The sequence below is a fragment of the Erpetoichthys calabaricus genome, chromosome 3 (genome assembly GCF_900747795.2).
Source record: "Erpetoichthys calabaricus chromosome 3, fErpCal1.3, whole genome shotgun sequence".
Lineage (NCBI taxonomy): Eukaryota > Metazoa > Chordata > Cladistia > Polypteriformes > Polypteridae > Erpetoichthys > Erpetoichthys calabaricus.
Window position 1 is genome coordinate 112,493,147 of NC_041396.2, and position 10,182 is coordinate 112,503,328.

Sequence of the window (10,182 nt, forward strand, 5' to 3'; positions counted from 1 at the left end):
GCGGGCAGGGTTATTGATTGCAGTGGACCAGGGGGAGGAGTGGCAGTAGCACATGGCATAAATCAGTATTTATATCATATTTCAGCATACTAATTTAACTTACTTTCGTTTAACATTATACTGTAATGGTCTTAGAAAATAATATTGTTGCAATACTATGAGAAAAAGAATATATTAAAAATAAATGATTCCCTCATTTCTGTCACACTACAGCCAACCCTTCCTTAAACATTTACTGATTATGCAGCAAGCTGGCTCTGACTCAAAGGTATATTTAGTTGCTAAAAACATTTTGATGCATCCAGATAGGTCTGGAGATTATCTGATTTGTTCTTGAGTTCTTTTAGACAGTTTTATGTTACCTTGTGTAATTCAGGTACTAAGGTCAAGGAAAGAACTGGAGAAACTTCATGCTTTAGGCAGAAAAGAATTTTGCTACTGCAACAAGCACGAAGATGGGAGACACAAGAGCCATCACATGGAAGGAGCAGTGCAACCCCTTAAACAAACAAGTGTATTAATTGTTTTACTGAATAGAAGCAAATGGTTAATTCTAGTTTGCCCACTCTTATTAGCCTCTGGGAATTCCTCCAAAATAACAAATGTACATCTTGGGCGAGTCACAAGTGATGTTGCTTTGCCTTCCTTCACAATACACTCCTTCATGCACCCAAGGACTTTCTTTAACTGTTCGTGATTTCCTACCCAGCATGTGGTCTCTCAGACCTTCTAACTTCTGCTACCTCCTTGACCTCTCTGCTGAGTGTAGATTGTCCTAGCTTCCTCCAGCTGTGCAGCTTCTCCTTGATCTGCTTTCCAGCACTTTAGCACCCCCAGCTCCTTTCATCTTCCTGGGGCCCACCTCACACCCATGCTCTCATTGCTCAATTCCTACAGCCGGACCACCTGGTAATCTCATCGTTCATATTTAAATTATCTGAAATACAGAATACCCAGTCCCTGGAAAGTGCTATCCAGAAAGGAGTGAAATGAGACAAGACCTTCTAAGACTTCAACATAATTCAAAGAGGCTGGCCTTACACCAGTCAGTTATAAGTGCTTCATCAGCCTGCCCACTGCACTGGACAATGTGGGTAGCTGGCCTCACCATATCTGTAAGGATGTTGGTCTGTCATGAGCTACAATACGCATGAAATAAATGTGGATATATAAGTGTTGAAAAGCCCTGCAGTAAGTTAATTTAAAACTACTGTAAATTAAGAGGGACAGTCAAAGGGAAAGGGCTTACAGCATTTACAGAGGCTCATTAACATAACATTGGATAACAAGATTTCTATGTGACAAACAAAAAGGAAGAAACTGAGACTTGTTGTTCTTTATGTTGTTTTACATTTACTTTTGAAATGGGCACACACTAATTACTTTTCCACAGGCATGATTTATTTGTCTATATTTTTGTTACCAGAAGCCAATTAATGATACCTTTTAATATATTGTATGAAGTCAACACCATTATGAGCAAAGATAATGCCAGGCTTAAAATCACCTCTAATAAATCTAAAAAATCTAAAGGTCGCTGTGCCTTGTTCTTTTAGTACCACAACATTAATGACAGCTGAGCACTTTGAAACAGATGTTGCTTGTTTAAATAACAGCATTAAGTTCTTCAACAAATGCATTAAGGCTTCATACAGTCATTAAGCATGTTGATTCAAATGTGAGCTTGACAAATATAACTCAGTGGATTAATACACTGCTTAAAAGGTATGTGTTTTTATCTATAGCATACTCTGGAAATTCTATACCTGCTGACATGTTTATTTTATCTCTGCAAATTTTACAGATATGACGTACAAACCAAAATTCTTTATCTATCTAAATTATCTATATTTATTTTCTTGTCGTTTGTATTAGTCAAGAAATCAAGGTTTTGTTGAAAAACACCTGGTGAATTGGAAAGTCATATAATGTTGTCAAACCAGCATAATTCAATTAGAAGACTATTAAAGTTGAGTGCATTACATTAAAAATATTGCATAGTGATATGACAACTAAAGGACAGAAAGAAAACAATTGCATGTATGAGACCCTGAAAATGGGAACTATCACAATAGGAGTGAGTATAATTTTATAACATAATACAAAAAATTTGGCTGCAGCAGATACAGGGTCATTTCCGGAGGGTAGGACTGGACCGCGTGTCTGCCTGGGGGGTTGCCAACTGGGATCCCGAGCTGTTTCGATGTGTTGTGGGTACGGCAACGCACTGTACCAGTGCATGCTCCCCAACTTGACTTGATACAAAAAAGTCACTGGATACACTTGTTTAATTTATACAGTAAAAGCATGTCCTACATGTAAACTCAACTTTCAAAAGTAGTCTAGCTTAAATTTAATCTACATTATATATGCTTGTTCGCTGAGATTGAGTCTGTAGATGACACTTAGCAATTAAGTTGTCTATTTTGCTCAGTGATCAATAGTTTAAGACAGAAGACTCTTTAGATGGCAGAATGAGAGCTGCTTAGTGTATACTGTTTTCAGTGGTAAGAATTACCATATATACTCGCGTTTAAGTTCACCCGCAGATAAGTCGGGACTTGATTTTATCGTATAATTTCTGGTATCTTAAAATGTCAGTCGTATAAGTCGAATGTGGCAAACTCATGCTATTGGTCCAAGAGATTATGATATGCTAACGCCCACTTAAGAGAGTAACAATGGAGCACATTGCCTTTTTTTTCTATATATTGTGCCTACGTGACCACACGGTAATACTCAAACTATTCCAAAGCGTCGTTTGCACTGTTTTATGTTTTTTGTATCTCACACCCTCATACAGTACATCTTATCGTAAGAGCATCCCTTATCTACAAAGGAGCGTTAGATTAGAAGAAAATATGAAGCTGATTTTAAATTAAATATTGTGGCGAAAGAAAACGGTAATTGCACTGCTGCAACAAAATTCGAAGTGTCTGAGAAACTGGTGTGAGATTGGAAAAAAGCAAGAAGATGTAATAAATTAAGTGTTATATTTTTGAAAGGGTGTATAAGTCGGGGTCTGATTTTATGATCAATTTTTTGGGTTTTAAGACCGGACTTATACATGAGTATATACAGTAATGATAAGGAACTGAATTGACTGATTTAGACTGCTCTAGAGCAAGATGGAGATGTAAAGTCATATGGCAATTGGTGTTTGTTCAATAACAGACAGGGATGTGATTAGTGTCCAATTTAATATCAATTTCATGTTTCATATGTTTTTTTTGTGAATTAATGATTAAAAAGTCACTGCATTTGTTATCAATATCTGTTTATGTATCCATTGTGTATGGTTTACCTCACTAGCAAGTGGTGGCCAGGGGCGGGGGCACCATCAGGTTAGCCCATGACTATACAGAGTCCAACGGGAGACCTCCAAAGGAAAACAGCACCAACTTCACGAGTGGTCGTGCGTATGCCACTGTGTGAACCTGGGATTTATAAGTCAGGGTAAGACATGCAAATTAAGAAAGATTAATACATGTTGTTAGTGACTTGTATCTGTATTGCAACCACTCATTCTAGGACCTGACTTGTGGTCAGTAAGTGAAGATATATCCAAACCAGCCTTCTGAATAAGTGAAGTGACAGCAGTAGTTATAAAGGATAGAGGGACAGAACCAAAGGCAAGAGACATACAGTATGAGAAATGGCAACCAAGATATCAAGTAACTATGCCTTTAGTAAGAGAACATGGACTTGGTCACACTGGCTGGAAGTGGCAGTAAAGTTTCTGTTAGTTCAGACTGACTGTAATTTATTTTGGAGAAGAAAAACATTACATTGTTCAACAGAGCTGGGGACACTGCTCAAAAGAGAATGGAGGAACTAAAGGGTTTTTCCACAGTTATTTTCATATAATAGAAAAAAAGTAAGAGCTTGGGAAGAAACTGACAAGATAACCAATGGAAAATGACCAATTTTACTGTGAAAAAATGTTTTTATTGGCCACTTGCATTAGTTCATCAATTTTTTGGAATCCACCTATCTCCACAGCACTGTGTGCCATTCTAACTGTAAAAATAAATGACTTTTACACAATCTAGGTGAGAAAAATTAAAATGAAAAAAATGGAAAGACTGCAATAGAGAAAAAAAACTGTCAAGAAGGTAGAAGAAAGATTCAAAAAAAGAAATTAGGTCCATCTCTCTGGACTAGAACTAGCAAAAGCCATTTTTTTTTGTGCATGGCCTTAACACTATTAACTGCGTGGTGGTATAGTGTGAATCTGCTTATATTGTATTCACTTATAGCTCAACCATGTTTAATCAAAGATACTGTACATCAGCACAGTCAAGGACAGTGCATTCCATTTTGAAAACGTAAAATGCAAATAATCTAAGTGATAATTACCTGTGCTGTGTTATTCTTTAAGTTTTACAAGTGACAACTTATTAGTAGTAGTAATAGTTGTACCACTAATACGCAGCTGCTAGCTATGCTACTCATCTAAGATGGGCTGAAATCTAAGTAATCAAGAGCAGCGTTTGGGGGTGGCAAGTGGGGCGACTGCCCCAGGCCCCGCACCTAAGGGGGCCCCACTTTTGAGGTCCGCATGTCCTGTTCGAGCGGATTTGTCAAGCATTATTCTCCAGTATATATATATATATATATATATATATATATATATATATATATATATATATATATTTGAGATACTTCTAAGAGGAACCCTTTTAAAATCCCTCAAGGGCAAATTCTGTACATGTACATCTTTGAAAACATTCCATAGTCTGAATATTAATTCACAACAACATGTATCGCTAATGATAACTGGCTGATATGACATCAACGTGAGTTATGACTATGATATCCTGCATAATGAGACTCAGAGTGTACTTGCAAATTGACTACTTTTCTAGAAGAGGCCCTGCTAATTTTCGCATGACACCGCATTGCATTTTGCAATTTTTTAATAGATTATATCGTTATATTTTGATAAAGTCTGCGTATTACCTTGCAAAAATTTAGCTGAATACTGTAATAAGAAAATCCAGTGTATGTTAACATTATTTTTTTTAATTCACAAGTTTATACAGTCCACACATACCAGTAACAGTGTTTGACGTAACCGGCCCCGCGTGGGGTTGGTCAGCCCTAGGCCCCACACACCCCTAAGGCTGCCACTGTAAGTAATAAACATAAACCTCAGTGTTAATGTTGGCAGCGCACCATGTATTGGAATGTATTTTGTAATGCATGTAATAATAAAATGCTTTTGCATTTGTCATTCCAAAAGATGGTGCATCACAAACATTTGTAATAATAAAATGTGCTACTACAAATGTTTGTGATTTCCCATCCATTGGAATGACAAATGCAATGCATTTTATTACTAAAAATGTTTATCATGACCCACATGTTGGAATGGCAGATACATAGCAACCGGTTGGACACATGACACTGATTATTAGAGATTATTAGAGATAAAATAAGTATAAACGAATCAATCCATCAATTATTATTTTATAATAACATTAACAGTATGCAACTTAACAGGAAGTTTCCTAATATAAGGACACAAACATCAATTCCACTAATGACTTCACTTAATGCACTGTTTTTTTAACAGGAATGTAAATAATATTTTAAAAAGATTGTCTCGGAAGTTTCAGAATGTATATGGCATATAGGTATATAGCTTATTGAAAGTCCCAGGTAAGGTTTAGTGTCTTTGAATAATAATAAACTACCTTTTCTCTGTCTCCATTATAGTAGAGGCTTACCCAATGTCCTTGTCAGACAATAACAGTATTATGCCTTATAAAACGCAGGTGTGTAAAAGTCAAAGACCTAATTGTCCTCCCTTGGGGCTTTTATTATCCATTTCTTTTCATTTGCATTGCATACATTAGGCATAATAGTCTGTCTGTTTTTTATATTACAACTTAAAGAAAATGAGTATCATGTGATACTTTGTGAAGTTTGCAGGATTCCCTGGAGATCATGAAATTGCAGGAAGGTAAATGGATATGCCTAATCAAATAAATCAGACTCCTTCATTGGTTCCCAGTGTTTTAAATTATGAACATTCTGAATGACATACTTTAATGATCAAATGCTAGTAACTATTAACATTCCACTCAAACCCAAAGAGGAAGACCAGGACAAGAAACAAAAAGCAAAACAGGAGACGCTGATTCTAGTGTACAAGTTGCTGAAATTCATATTTATATGATCCTTAGGTTCCCTGTTTTGATTTATTAGATCTTTTGTGGCCTATACTTCAGTTTGTATTAGCTAATTTATATAAGTATAAAATCTAAATTTACATTATTTTCAGAAGTTTCTTAGATTTTTTTTTAACTTGCTTTAAATTGTTTACTGTATTGTGACATTACAGATTTCTTTGTTTTAATTTCATGTTTTCAAACATACACTTATTAAAACTTTTAAGAACTACTCACTTGTGGCTTCACAAACCTAAAAGGCTATGGGCTAGAAATACTGTGGGGTAACCTACCTAGCTTCAAACTTAAAAAACTTCCTTGGAAATGAATGCTCTATCCAGGCCCTCACCCACAGTTAAATACAATGCTCGAGAATAAAACTATAGTTATTCTGTTACTTGGGTGGGAGAGTAGAGCAAATCCCTCTAAACCAGGAAAAAGTGTAAAAAAAAAACGCAAATGGCAATCTAAACTCTAGAGTGATCCAGAGGATGAAATAGTTTTTATATTGTTTGAATAAAAAAATGCATCATCATTCAGCAAAGACCAGAAAGCAACTGGCTTTGCCAGATTAGTCAAAGAAAAATTCTGTCAGCTCAAATAACTAACTCAGCTTTTGCCTGCAAGGATGTCTTTTCTCTATAGTTTTATCCAAGGTCTTCTCCATATGATATTCTAAGTAGAGTTTGTAGCAAGAGAAAATTATAGATAAAGAAAAAAAGCACAAATAATAAAGTTAATGATAGAAAACATTTTTATTTTGCATTAACTCCTCTTTAGACCCACCTGAGGACTTTAGACCTGGGGCCTCATGTATAAACAGTGCGTACGCACAGAAATGTTGCGTACGAATGTTTCCACGCTCAAATCGCGATGTAGAAAACCTAAACTTGGCGTAAAGCCACGCACATTTCCACGGTAACTCATACCTTGGCATACGCAATTTCTCCGCTCGGTTTTGCAGACTGGCGGCACCCAATGTCAAAGCAGTGCTACTGTTCCTGTGTGGTCACCCTTTCTTTCTAAGCTCCACATTCTTGACGCGGCTTTATAAATACACTGAAATTAACTGCATATTGTTTATTAGTGTAATGCATCTGATTGTAATTAACCTGCGGCAATATAATGGTCCAGGGAATAGCCATAGTATTCCAAATACCATAACTGCTTTAGCGTTGTTACGCTCACTGCATCTTCTTCTTCTTTTTGTGGCTCCCGTTAAGGGTTGCCACAGCGGATCATCTTTTTCCATATTACTCTCACTGCACCACTCGGAGTATTTACAGTGGTGTGAAAAACTATTTGCCCCCTTCCTGATTTCTTATTCTTTTGCATGTTTGTCACACAAAATGTTTCTGATCATCAAACACATTTAACCATTAGTCAAATATAACACAAGTAAACACAAAATGCAGTTTGTAAATGGTGGTTTTTATTATTTAGGAAGAAAAAAAAATCCAAACCTACATGGCCCTGTGTGAAAAAGTAATTGCCCCCTGAACCTAATAACTGGTTAGGCCACCCTTAGCAGCAATAACTGCAATCAAGCGTTTGCGATAACTTGCAATGAGTCTTTTACAGCGCTCTGGAGGAATTTTGGCCCACTCATCTTTGCAAAATTGTTGTAATTCAGCTTTATTTGAGGGTTTTCTAGCATGAACCGCCTTTTTAAGGTCATGCCATAGCATCTCAATTGGATTCAGGTCAGGACTTTGACTAGGCCACTCCAAAGTCTTCATTTTGTTTTTCTTCAGCCATTCAGAGGTGGATTTGCTGGTGTGTTTTGGGTCATTGTCCTGTTGCAGCACCCAAGATCGCTTCAGCTTGAGTTGACGAACAGATGGCCGGACATTCTCCTTCAGGATTTTTTGGTAGACAGTAGAATTCATGGTTCCATCTATCACAGCAAGCCTTCCAGGTCCTGAAGCAGCAAAACAACTCCAGACCATCACACTACCACCACCATATTTTACTGTTGGTATGATGTTCTTTTTCTGAAATGCTGTGTTCCTTTTACGCCAGATGTAACGGGACATTTGCCTTCCAAAAAGTTCAACTTTTGTCTCATCAGTCCACAAGGTATTTTCCCAAAAGTCTTGGCAATCATTGAGATGTTTCTTAGCAAAATTGAGACGAGCCCTAATGTTCTTTTTGCTTAACAGTGGTTTGCGTCTTGGAAATCTGCCATGCAGGCCGTTTTTGCCCAGTCTCTTTCTTATGGTGGAGTCGTGAACACTGACCTTAATTGAGGCAAGTGAGGCCTGTAGTTCTTTAGACGTTGTCCTGGGGTCCTCTGTGACCTCTCGGATGAGTCGTCTCTGCGCTCTTGGGGTAATTTTGGTCGGCCGGCCACTCCTGGGAAGGTTCACCACTGTTCCATGTTTTTGCCATTTGTGGATAATGGCTCTCACTGTGGTTCACTGGAGTCCCAAAGCATTAGAAATGGCTTTATAACCTTTACCAGACTGATAGATCTCAATTACTTCTGTTCTCATTTGTTCCTGAATTTCTTTGGATCTTGGCATGATGTCTAGCTTTTGAGGTGCTTTTGGTCTACTTCTCTGTGTCAGGCAGCTCCTATTTAAGTGATTTCTTGATTGAAACAGGTGTGGCAGTAATCAGGCCTGGGGGTGGCTACGGAAATTGAACTCAGGTGTGATACACCACAGTTAGGTTATTTTTTAACAAGGGGGGCAATTACTTTTTCACACAGGGCCATGTAGGTTTGGATTTTTTTTCTCCCTAAATAATAAAAACCATCATTTAAAAACTGCATTTTGTGTTTACTTGTGTTATATTTGACTAATGGTTAAATGTGTTTGATGATCAGAAACATTTTGTGTGACAAACATGCAAAAGAATAAGAAATCAGGAAGGGGGCAAATAGTTTTTCACACCACTGTATATCACTGTATCTGAGTGTGAATCACAGCAGCAGCTGATTGGAAAGAGAATTATCGGTATACAGTTTCAAGTACACACTACCTCAACCACGGCAAAAAGCGTCAAAGCCTTTCCTGTACGGACCTCGCGTTTCAGAAACAGTTTCATCCCAAGAACTATAAACGCACTCAATCAGTCCATCAAGTGCTCCTTGTAGAACTGTTTGTACTTATAAGTACACTTACCTCACTGTAAACTTACACTACAGTTATAATATTGCACAACCTGCCCTACTTTATAAAGCGCGTATGATGACAATATCATTTTTAAGATGAAATGCAGCAAAATATGTTGCTTATAGTATACAGATAAAACTTTAACTTCATTTAAATAATCTGCATTGTTAATAATTAAACATGTGAGGACACGGTGCCGCAGCGTATAGCTGGTTCACGGATAGCTCCTGCCTTGCACTGTATTATTGCTGGTGCTGACGCGACACTGGAAGGATAGACGGATAGAATAATTAAACATGTACTACGAAGATATTTCAATGTACCTTAAAAGTTTTGAAGAATCAGCATTCTAAGCTTACAGATGGCTTAACGTCTATTACAGAGCTGATTGTGTGGCGATTGGGTATTTGGAGAAAGAAAAGTACGTTTGAAAGAGACAGTACTTCTGTAATAAATTATTTCATCGAAGGTCGCACATGGCGCAGCAAGCTCTTGCGTGAGATAATAACAATCACTGCGCCACCGTGTTCCCATGTTTAATAACATGCTTTCATTGCTATCAAAGATATCACGTATACATCTCAGTATTTTAATTATTCAGAGAGCTGTAATATCTCGAATGTAATGGATTCGGTGTCCTGTCGGAGAAAGAGAAAGAACGGAAGCACGTAGTGATTCACACACATAGAGCACATAGAAGATCAAATACAGAACAAAGCATTTAACGTGCTACTTGAGAAACTAGTAAAATAAACGATTTTAAGATGAAGTTTATGATGTTCTACTTTAATGGCAAAATAAACTACGTGATTAAAGTGGAAATTTCGAGATTAAAGTGGACATTTCGTGCTTTTTTCCCACTGTGTGCCTATTTGTTTTGTCTGTTC